Below are 12889 nucleotides of genomic sequence, written 5' to 3'. Positions count from 1 at the left end.
TCCCATGGGTTAAGTTCATCACACCTTTCACATGAAATAGAGGAAGATTCACATGAGCTTGTTAGAGGGACATATTTTGACACTCAAGGAGGTGTCATTCATTTTAAAGAATGCCATGATTTTGAATGTGGTGGCCATTTTTTTGGATAGCTTACTACCCAAAAGGCTTTACATGCTGGTTATTGGTGGTTGACAGTTTTCCAAGATATCTTTGAATATGTAGAGTATCGTGATATTTGCCAAAGACACAAGGCTAGAGAAAATTGTAAGCAGTTGCTTAACCCCATTCTAGTGACATTGCCATTTGAAAAATGGGACATTAATTTCATTGAACCCATGGATCCTTCATCCACAATGTGGAAACACTATGTTATTGTGGCAAGAAACTATAGGAAGTGATTTGAAGCCCATGCCACGATGAAGGATAATGCCAAGGAAATGGATGGTTTCATTCTTGAGCAAATTGTATGCCATTTTGGTCCCAACCAAAGAGCTTGTGTCTAATCATGGAACACACTTTCTAAATAAGATTATAAAAGTGTTGAGTGAAGCTCTAAAAATTTAGCACAATAAGACTACACCTTATAACCCCCAAGCAAATGGGCAAGTAGAGAGCACCAATAAGCATATTATGGCTTTAGGTAAGGACAAAACATTCCAAGAATGTCTAACTTTCCTAGCACATCTTAATGAGATTAGATTTCATGCTTTGTTATATCAGAAGATAAAGAAGAAGCATTTGAAAGTACTTCATGATTTGCGAGCTAAGAAATATGGATTTATTAAGGGTATGTTGGTTCTCTACAATGATGAACGATGAAATTTATTCCCAAGAAAATTATAATCCAAGTGGGATGGTCCTTACAAAAATCATACATATAGGAAAAAATGGCTCAATAGCACTTTTAGCAGATTTGTAAGGGGTAAAATTTAAGAATAAAGTAAGTTTCAATAAGCTTAAGCCCTATTACCTGTAGAAGGCTAGCATGAAGCTTGGTGCCTTTGCAGGTGTCTCATGATCCACCCTAAACTTATAGAAAGAGAAATCACTTGGTGGTGTAAGGATTACCATGCCGGTGAGTGGTTAGACAACTCTTTTATGTGGGAAATTAAGGTCTATTTCGACCATATCATAGGGCTCTCTAGTGTCCTTGTTGAGTTTAACAAGGAAGGATGTATTGTGCCTATTACACACCCTCTCTTTATGTTAGATTTTGATTATCACAAGTATGAATAGGTTGACCTACATGGCATGGCACATCAATGAAGCTTTGATTTATACATTGTATTTTGATGGAGCTTTTAGAGGGCCATCTAGACATGTGAGTATAGATATTGTCATTAAAAACACCAATGGCAAGTCATCATGAAAATTGAAGTTTATTTAGGTACTACTTTTACTAACAACATGGTAGAATACAATGTCTTATTAATGGGGCTAAATTTGGCTTAACATGGTGGTATTTGCTATTTGCTAGTGAAAGGTGACTTGTAGTTAGGGTTAATCAATTGAATGGGAACCACAATGTGCAAGATCCCATTTTGTATATGTACCATCATGTTGCTCTTGACATGCTGGAGACATTTGAGCTTATAACTTTTAAATTAATTTCCCATAAGTGGAACCAATTTGTGGATTCCTTGGAAAGTTATGCCTACATTGAAAATGTATTTTTAAACTATGGTCCCGAGGGCCTTCTTATATTATTTGATGATATCAACCTAGGGCTACTATGGGGATTACTTGTTGAAATGTCCCCCTTTGGTCATGTCGATGGTGATTAGTATCGGGGATGAGTCAACTATCAAATAGATCATCTTCTGATTCTTTCATGGATGCAATGCAACATCATATCTGTCAAGCACCCCTTTCCATTTATGCAAGGGGCTTGACCACTAATATGATGCAACTAGTTTAAGGGCCTCAATGGCCCATTCCCTCATCTAGGAATATTTTCAGCATTGTGGTGTTGAATGTAGGTCTTTCTAGATATATTTCATGGCTAAGAGGGCCATTCCATTTCCTTCCTTTGATATGAGTGCATTTAACTAGGTTGTTGGCTAGTTTTATTGTGCAGTTAGTTGGTTTGCAATCAAGAAAGGTTCTACAAGTTGCAATGTGGATTCTTCTTAATATCAGGTGTCTCTATCACCTTGTCCTTGGTTTGTTGTCCATTGTTTCCTTTTTTAGGCAAGGGGATAGGGATTATGCGCACTATATTATGTGGGTCTAAAGCGAGGACTTAGGCTAGGGATTGAGTGGGATGCCTTTCTTGCTTTTCTCCTTTCTTAAGGGTGCTCATAAGTTGAACATGAGCATCATTCTAGCTCTATAGGTGATAGGTGGTGGTAGCCTTTCTTCTGTGAGGTAGCTACCCTGGGTGTGAATTCCTAGCTAGGTCTATACCATGTTAAAGTCTCCTAGTGGGTAACGGGATAGTATTTGAGTATTGGTATGTGGGCCAAAACTATTGAAGAGTCCCATCATGAAGAAAATAAAAAAAATGCACTAGAAGATACTTGACATCTCCTGAGGGCTTAGCAAGTTCTTAGGTTTGAGTATAATGCCCTATCCTCCTTGGGACGAGGCTTAGTCATGGGGTTTAAAATAAATAAAGAAGAAAAAGAAAAATCTATATGTTGCCTTATGAGGTTCTGGTAGTTCCTAGGTTTAAGGTAGCCCTATGGCTGATGCCTTGATCTCCTTAGGGCATGGTAGAAAAAGAAATGGCCAATGAACCATCCCCACTAAATGAAATAATAATCAATGATAATGGATTACAAAAAAGAAATAAAGGGAAACAAATGGGCTTACTATTTTATCTTTTAGACTAGAAAATCCTAAGTGATAGGGAGATGAATTGGGGATTCCACCTAGGGTTAGTGAGCCTCGTGTGGGATGAGTTGTCTCCTAGATGCCTGCTCAGATAGTTTAAGACGTCCTTAGGTTGATTTGGCTTCACCTAACACTGAGGATAGTTACAAGGTGTTATCCTCTTGGAGGGACTCTCATTTCTTGTCTCAATCTTGGTCATTATATCCATGTATGTGATGCTGAGTGTTTTATTTTTCCATTGTTTATAGGTGTATCTTTTCCTATTAGTGTACTTTTAATGTGTTTTTTTAAATAGGATATGATCATGGGGATTCGATAGGTTGGGTCACCCTATCTCATGGTTGCCAATGAGAGGAGAATTTAAAGGTGCAATTTGTAGAGTTTTAAAGTGTTTTTGGTGGATTCACGAGCCATTCAAAGTGAGAAATGGAGATTCAAGGCATGGTTTGTTTTACAAGCTGGTCAAGGTGCAATACATGGTGCATGTAAGTGTTGAAGGTGAAGTGGAGTGCAAAGTCAACCTTCTTAGCAATGAAGAATGTTTTTGAGGTGTAATGGATGCCCTCCAAGTGTTTTTGTGGTGATGGAAAGCGTTAGGGGTCTTGGAGCATCAACATTGCCACACACTTGTTTCAATAATTTTGGGTTCTATATGTAAAATGGTAAATTTGGTACATAGTTTAACTATTGAAAAATGTGCTATTTTCTTGTGGATGAAATTGAAGGAATTCTTTGATTTAATGAGGTTTTCTTGTCCTCTTTGAATAAAAATACCTTAGAAATTAGGAGAAATTTGCTAAAAGTTACCAATAATTAGGAAAAATCACAAACAGATCCTAGTGTCTAATACATATACGTTTACCCCTATAAAATATTGTACATCATGAAAATTACTATTTTATTATTATAAGAAAATGATAGTTTAGTAGCATGGGGATTGCCCCATGTGCTGTTCGTAAAGTCTAAGTTAAGAAAGAACACTACAAATCAGTTCTTATATAGTAAAATGATTCATTAATTTTTTATGCATTAGCATATTTAGCTCAGATTTTGATATTGTTGATCAAGGTAGTACGAGACAAAGGGCTTGATACCTTAGGTACTTGAAGCGATGAAGCATCATGTACATATGTACAAAAGAGAGAGTACCCTTTGTTGTACACACATGCTATGTTCTCACAAATATTGGTTGCCATCAGTCTTGTAAGTCAATCTTTTCTTGATGGGCATAACTGCATCAACCTCGTAAGTCAACATTTTCTCACATGCACCGTTGCATGGTAGTTGAATTTGTTATGATTGAGTGTGTGAGAAAATACCAAGCTATGATAGATTTGAGGGTCTATTTGGGTAAAGTGAGCTTGAGTGGACATAAAGTGTTATGATCTATGAAAAATAGATAAGGGTTGTTGGGTCAAATCCCTAACTAGTTTAGGTCGCTCATTTTAAGAAGTTATGACATTTCGTCAAGAAGAAGCCTAAATGCACATTTGAGTGGCATATATATGTTATTCTATACAAAAAACTCTTGTTTGGAGATTAGGACTGGGTAGTTATTAGTTATTGGGCAACACTTTAGGCTAGTGAGAAGCTATTTTAGCCAATCTACTAGTTGTTCATGGACACATATATAGCTTTGATAGTATGCAAGTGTGAGAGAGCCAATGCCATGCCCATTTTAGGTCTCAACAAGGCCTTTCATTAGGCTTTCCCAACAAGTAGCATGTGAGTTACAAGGAACCATGTTTCAATCAATCATTCTAGGTTAGTAAGGCACTTGGTCTAAGCTTTTGCATCTTTCTAGTGTTTGTGGAGTGTGATACAAAGACTCACGACAAAAAACTCAATGGTCCTAATTGCATCAATTTCGTAAGTCAGCCTTGGCCTATTGGCATCTTATAGGTTGTGCAATAAGCCCAAAGTATTGGCAAACCACGAGCTTATTATCCTAGTTCAATCTAGAGGGATTGACACAATTTTCGTAAACACATTAACCAATATCTTATTAGTGGCTTTTGCTTGGCCATTTACTTGCAAATAGTAGGGACTAAACTTTTGATGCAAGGCCAAAAATGTGGATAGAAGATGTTCAATAACTTCATTTAGGAAATGAGTTCCTTGGTCACTAAAATTCTTGGTGAGATAGCCAAAGCATGAGATGACCTACTCCAACAAGAACTTAGCCATGGTTCTGGCATTGTTTTTCTTGGTGGCCCCTTGCTTCTACCCACCTGGTCATGTAATAAGCTGCTATGATAATGTAGTGGGCTTAGCCATGGTTCTGGTGTTGTTTTTCTTGGTGGCCCCTTGCTTCTACCCACCTAGTCATGTAATAAGTAGCTATGATAATGTAGTGGGCTTGCAAGTATTGGGTAGTGGGGCTAATGGGTCCCATAAAGTTTATCCCTCCACTTTTTGAGGGGCTGGCGAGTGATTAGAAGAGAGATTCCATTTTTTTCCTTTTTAATTGAAAGTTTAGTTTGTTGAGCAATGAAATGGACCGTATCTCAAAAGAGAGTGGGCCACAATAACTGAGAATCTAGAACTTTACTTGCTATGGATTTCATATCAAAGTGTCCTCTTGCAGTTCCTCCATGTTCTTATTACAACATACCCTCTCACAAATGCATTTGTAAAGAAAACCCTCTTGCCCAAATCGATAGAGTTGGCTAGCAATCATCTGATAAGTAATGAAAATATAAGTAAGACACGCCTTTTCAATGGGTCTCTTTGGAAATCAATTTTTAATACATGAATAATATATTATGCCCTATGGAGTGTAAGATCTACCTTGAGGAGTTGATATTCTTGTTGAATACAGAACCAATGGGCATTAAGAAGATTATCAACAACCCCAACTACTTTCTCTCCACTATTGGTGATACAAAACATGTGGTTAGTAAAAGTGTTGCTTTTCCTTGCATACAACCATGGAATAATTAGACTCTAGTAGAAGTAGAAGCCATCTAGTAAACATAGTGCTTGTTCACCAAATAAAGTAGTGTCTAATGGCCTATGAAAAATGTAAATGAGGTAGCCAACATGTAGTGTCAAAAATTCTTGACAATGCACATAATTGCTAATCCTTCCCTTTCTATCATGGAGTAGTTCATTTTGACTTTAATGAATTTTTTGTTAGCAAAGCTCATGAGAAAGTCCATACTATGCTCATTTGGTTGGCACAACATAGATCCAATTATGATTTTGAGTGATGGACATGCATGAGGAAGGTGATTGTCTAATTCGGCGCTCATAAAATGGGTGCAATCACGAGAGACTCTTTAAGAGCTTCATACAAAGCCCTGCATTCCTTTGTCCATTCATAGATCATTAGTAGCTTGCAAAGAGGTTGTGCTATTGAAGTGTAGTTGAATACAAAATGATAGTAGTAGCTAGTATGTCCAAGAAAACATTGGATGCTTTTGTGGCTAAGAATGGTGTGAAGTCCATTACCACCTTAATGTTGGATGTGTTTGTTGCAAATCTATTCTAGGATACCACATGACCCAAAATGATATTTTGTTTAACCCAAATTTAACACTTCAAGGGATTGAAAAGTAGATAATAATGTTAACATTACTCAAATATGAGTTGAAGCTTTTTGAGGTGTTCCTCCATGGTGGAGTCAACAAGAGGTTGTTCACAAGTACTTCAAGCAAGCATCTTAGCATATCCTTGAAAATAGTACATATAAGTCGATAGAAAGTGGCGCGTTGCATTCGTTAAATGAAAAGGCATAAGAATGTAGGTGAACACCCCCCATTTGGTGGCAAAGGTAGTCTTGGATCAATCATTTGTGTGCACTTGCACGTGATTATAACCTGAAAAGCCATCCAAGAAGTTATAAGATTCCCTTCCTACTACACATTCAATCATGTGTTCTATGTATAGTAGTGGATAATGGTCTCTTTTTGTTGTAGCATTTAGTTTCTTGAAGTTAATGTAGACTCAAATTTTACCATTACCACAATGATGGGTGTTACCCTGTTTGCTCAATCTTGTAAATGAATCTTACCTTCCATAGTTTCTCTAGCACTTCTCACATGTGGTTTCAAAGGAATAGAAATTGATCAATAGAGTAGCTAATGATCAACACTTCAAATGTTTATCTTTAGTCATTCTTAAAATCCAAAATCACAAAAAAAATATTATTTACATTGTAGATTCATTGCTATAGGAATTATATCTTTTTTCTGTTAAGGTGTTAATGTTTTATGTATAGTTGCAATTTTTGATACATGACATAAACAATCTATGGATGTGATTGTAGGAGTGGTAGTGTCCTCTCTCTTTAAGGGTCCCATTTTCTTTAAATTGTGTCCAAACTATCTTATCTCTATAGATGATCCTTATCTTAGTGATATGGTAATTCTACATAACAGGACTTCTAGTCTTAATATGAAAGCTACCTCTACTCATTTACCTATCCAATATTGTATGGTATTCAAAATGCATGTCTTTAGCCATCCCTCAAGTTTTAGAAGTAGTGATAAAGATCAAGGTTAGATAATTATCATGAGAGCAGATGAATTGACACAAAGATTTCTTCAAAAAATAATTAATTGGTTTGATATCATTCTTCCATAAGAGTGGCACCTTGATATTATGTTGTTGTAGAAGAAAGAGCTTATTCCACCTCAACATTTGAAGGTGCATAGAAACAAAAGAAAATAATAATTATTTATTTGCAAAATACCTCTTACACTAAAAAACCTTTATAGGATGTTGCAAAAAATGTGGTGTTGAAGCCAACACTAAAAGTGTCTCCCTCTCAAAGAGCAAACTCCTTAGAGTTCTTTGCTTCTTCTAGTCCTATCCATCCTACACTTATCAATGGTATTTGTGAACATGTAGGAAGTTGATTAAAAATACATACATCAAGATTGTCAATACAATCATTGAATTTGACTATTATGGCCACCAATATAAAGCATCTCTATATCTTAGGCCTGTGGATGGAACTACTTGGATTGTAGAATTGCACAGCATCAACAACGGGATTCACCTTGCTATTTTTGGGCTAATTGAAGACTAGAAAAACTCTACTTGCTATGAAGACTTACATCAACAATTGCAAAAAATAGAGATGAAGGTCTTGCAAATAAATTCTATTCAAAGTCATTGCATACTTTGTATATACCCAAAGCAACTATTGCTCCTCTCACATTTCCTATTGCAATAGACAAGAAAGAATTTTCTAAGAAAAGCACAAAATGGTAAAGGGCATGTTTGATTATCTTTTGTAGGAAATTCAACATTTTTATGTTACTTACATGGTTCCTAATCAAGAGCATTTCTTGTATTTGGTGTCTTTTGCTTCATCTCTCCATCTTTGTTGATTTCCATTGTTGTTTCACTTCCATTGTGCCCTATATGTCATGGTATCAAAGCAATGAAAATGGTCCCATATATGACAGACTTTAAACCAAGACCTTATAGCATTTGTTTTTCACCAAGATTTGATTGGCAACATCATCTAGACCTGTGCAACCCATGGTCAAGTTTTATCACATGAAAATATACAAAACTTTACAAACTTACTTTCTCCAACTCATCTTATAGCTTCAACTATTGATTTGTTGATGAATCACTCTTTTCAGTTGAGGGATCAACAAATTTCCTCGTGATTGAAATCTCAAGGCTCGGTTTGAATAGTCATGCTACAAAGCTTGAAACTCAACCTTAGAAATGTTGTAATTGGCCTTAGTTGCAACAATGTCCTTGGGTGCAAATGTGATTGCACGCACTATGTCCAAGCTTGTGCCATCGTATCTTCTAGCATCTACCATTTCTAAATATGCATCCACATAATCGTAGTCAATGATGTCATCCACCAAATCTCTAATGAGATTCGAGAAGAAGAGCTCTTCCTCAACTACTCCAACACATCGGATAATACCAAACATTATATACCCTCTATCTTTATAGGCATCAAGGAGGTGAGATTATGTTTTTCTAGGATTGGCTCTTCTAAATATAATGGCACAATGAGAGCCAACCCTTGCTCTAACACCATCTGATACCCCTTCTCAAGGTTGATATGCTCTTAACCCTTGTAAGTGACAACATGAGCCACTAATCTTGCATCTTTATCTCTTTCCTTCACTATGGGTACATCCAATGCAAGTACCTAGATGGTCAAGGTAGAGTCACACTCCATGAGCTCAAAGGATATTGTACCTAGTGCACTACCCATAGGGATAGTGCATGTTCCATGCCACATAGACATATGGGCTAAGCATCTAACCACTCCATGATGGAGTATGAGTGAGCATAAAAGGTACTCAGGTGACTTGGAGATCAAGATCTAGATTTGAGAGAATATACTCTAGGTTGAAGACCTTCAATAGCTAGCATACCATATGTTGTGGACCTACTCATCGAAGTATACACAAGAATCCATTGTAACATGTAGGAAGGATTGCTAGATGTGAAGATATGAATAGAGAGTTTGAGAAATGGAATATTGAGACAAAAAATAAACAAATTCTATCTTAAAAACTCTATCTTTTAAATTAGTAAGGGACAATTCACATACAATATTAGCTTATGTTTTAAACTAATGTCTCTGTAAATTTAATATGTGTGTATAAATGTGCCAATGTGACACTCGCACATTATATCATCTAATATCTATAGGGATCTCTCTCTCTCTCTCTCTCTCTCTCTCTCTCTCTCTCTCTCTCTCTCTCTCTCTCTCTCTCTCTCTCTCTCTCTCTCTGGGCATGTAGGTGTGTATTTGTATGTGCCATATTCTAGAAAAAGAATGTGTGTATATGCCCAAAAAGTTCAGTGCAAAGTGCAAGAATACACAAGTAGTTTAACAACTAATTTTGGACTCGAGATGACTTTAGCTGATAGAGATGGTTTAGCAAGGGGATTTGGCACCCAAATCCATTGGTTATCTGCATAAAACCCTTGACCACATAGCAATGCTTTGGATATCCATTGCAGCATTGTCCTCGCTCTCCACCATCGATACCTTTGTTTATAAGGCTTGGGATTCTTTTGTGGTCTTCTACGATATTTGTAAGTCCAAAGCCTATCCTTGGCATTGTGTCATGACCTTCTTATTTCAAGCATGGCCTCACTCACTAGTTCTCTTTGTTCAACATGCACTTTATCAACTCTTTCAACAGGTCCTTGTTCTCATTACTAGGCTTGAATGGTATGTTAGAATATTCCTTATTTTTCCCTCAAGATGTGATGAGCTCACCCTTACTAAAGGTTGTGATTTTGTAGTGATTTTGACCCTAAGGTAAGCAGGTGGTACTATGTCTTCATCTTCCGTGCACAACCAAATGTGGATTCTCTACTAATATCTTGGGTCAAGGTGCATTTATCATCATGACTGACATGCCTAGTCATTCTTGCAGTTGTAACTTGATGTTGTTGCATTCCACTTTGATTAGGTACAGTCCGAATGCAACCTATACATGTCTTTGTGGTGTGGCATTTTTTTCCTTATTGGCTAGATTGGCCCATTGAGGTTCTAGGGTCTCTATTTATCTTTCTTTGGGTATGGGCTTTTGGTTGTTGTTTTGCAAGTGAGAATCTATGCTTGTGTAGAGCCATTACTACACTAGGATCTAATTTGGAGGATGTGTCATGGCACGCGTTTTCTCTCCAGTCTACTTGGGGGAGGTGCACAAGGGGCAAATCCCCCTCTACAGGGGTCCGGGGGAGGGGGGCAGTCCCCCCTAACCCATAGGGGCATTTTGCTAAATGCCATTCACAATTTAAAGGACCCTTCATAGCCAAGTTTTGAGCTACTTGCTCTAGATTTCAGCTTGGTGATAGATCTATGATGTGCTTTTTGTTAGAAATCAAGCTCCACCCGTCAGTTTGTCTTGGTGTGTAACCGACATTTGTGACAGCTACTGTGTACAACTTTCTCCATGTGACTACATTAAATAAGTCGGGTTAGTAGTTAGTCAGTGACTTGACTAGAGTTAGCCAGTCTAGTTTACTTTACATTGTATTGGGTGGTTTAGTGTTATTCTGCATAATGAAGAAAAGACATTGAGAGCATGAAGGCTCATGGATTTGGAGTTTTTCCCTGTCTCTCTCTCTCTCATCTTTGAACATGGTATCAGAGCACTCACAAGATTGGGCTCTCCGGAGTAGAGCATTGCAGAAGATGACTTCAAGACTGACCTGAAGGGCTGGAAAAAGAAGAGGACTGACTGTCATTTTCACCATTTTGGTCACACAGAGGTATGCATTGTTCAAGGAGACTAGCCATTGATCAAGAGGCTGTTGGTGACCCTAGTGGAGCATTTGAAAGGTTCTATTGAGCCTATGCAAGCCTTGTATAGGCTTAGATCATCCATCGTGTACAGCAACAACCCCTGTTGAATCTGCGCGAACTGCGCCTGTAGGGCTAAATGGACTGCAACCTGTGGAAACTCAAATGGGGCACTTGAACAAGACCCATAAGGCATGAATGCTCACTCTTGAAGGTACTTGAAGAGTACAAGAAGCAAATGCTTGTGTGGGAGCTCTGTTATGAGCTGGAGTAATCAGACACAGACCTGTAATCAGTTCTAAACTGCTGTGAAAATGAATGGACAGCATGCATTCAATCATTATTGACATATAGGAGCTTTGTGTTACACTCAGAAGGCATCTTTAAAGCACAAGAATGTGTCAAAGCATGTATACATTGGATCTAATGTCTTGGAGCTGAGATTTCTTGCACGGAACACTCAGATCTGAAAGCCATTGATAGGCTGGAAATTGTCATACACAGTGACTAGCAAGCATTGTATCTTGCTGAAGCAATACATGTCACTTTGGAGCTTGTATCACCTATATGAACTGACATATGCATGCTGAATGTATGGAGGATTGTGGAAAGCATTGGATGCTGCTGAATACTCAAATTTGGACCTGAAATAATTGCCTAGACAGTGCTTGGGCTGGTTATGAACATTCATGGTTATGAACAATCATGTATTCCTTGATAGTGATTAATGAAGACAGGTTGTCTATGCCTACCCAAACACTCATGTATTGAACCTATCACTTCAAAGCAAATGTATAACATGATTTGAAGACTTTTTGGAGCTGCTTGAAGCTTGTTATGCTGATTTTTGGCTAATTGCAAACTAATTTAGCTATAATGGAAGTGTCTCCTCCCCTTGGTGGGTGTTCAGATATATATGAATTTTCTCAAAAATTAAAATACATATATACATTTTTAGATAATTTTGAATGAAGTACTCTCAAGTTCTCATTGGTCCCAAGTAATGAAAGATGTGACAATTTCTTTTGCATGCTACAATCAACTAAAGCATGAACATATGACGAGTCAAAAAACATAAATTTTTTTAGAAAACTTCAAGTGTAGAATATTGCAAAGTATTTGTATTCTACTAGAGAAAATTCCAAAAATTGTAATCACTTGTCGTAATACAATGTGTGAAGTTGGAATATTTAAAGAGACTCCACAACTTTTAAGATTTATGAAGCCATACATCATGATTTTTTGATGCATTATACTCAAGGGCCATGATAATAATATCCATAAATCTACTATCACTCATGTCTTAGTCAAGACACAACCATTCACCCCCCTTAAGAATCCTTCATCTTTAATACTTGAATACCAAGCATAAATGCTAGAAAGAAAAGTTAGCTCAAAAACCAAGAAATGAGAATGTATTTAGATGGCAGAATTTTACTTGAAAACCATGTTCCTTGTTGTGATTCAACACTCTATTGTGTTAGGACTATGAGTGGATCTCCAACTTATAATCTTTCCTAGAAATTTAGTTAAACAATCCTTTGATGTACTTTTTACCACATATAAATGTCTCAAATGCTCACATTCCTTAAACATGTGTGCAAAAATTGCAATTGGCCTAACCAAATAGAGGTGCATATTCTTCGATCGATGCTTGCATTCATAGAATTCAATATGTTTCTATTGAGATTTTACTATTGTGCTTGTGCAAACTCTCACCATTGCAAAATGTCCATTCTACACTATTCATATTTAGTATATGCATATGCTCAAGGGTTTCGTATTCTTGACCATCCCTACAAAGC

Source organism: Lygodium microphyllum, chromosome 28 (genome assembly GCF_053477565.2).
Source record: "Lygodium microphyllum isolate KBCC chromosome 28, Lygodium_microphyllum_v1.1.10, whole genome shotgun sequence".
Taxonomy (NCBI): Eukaryota; Viridiplantae; Streptophyta; class Polypodiopsida; order Schizaeales; family Lygodiaceae; genus Lygodium; species Lygodium microphyllum.
The sequence above is the reverse complement of the archived record's forward strand: the minus strand, read 5'-3'. Positions refer to the sequence as shown.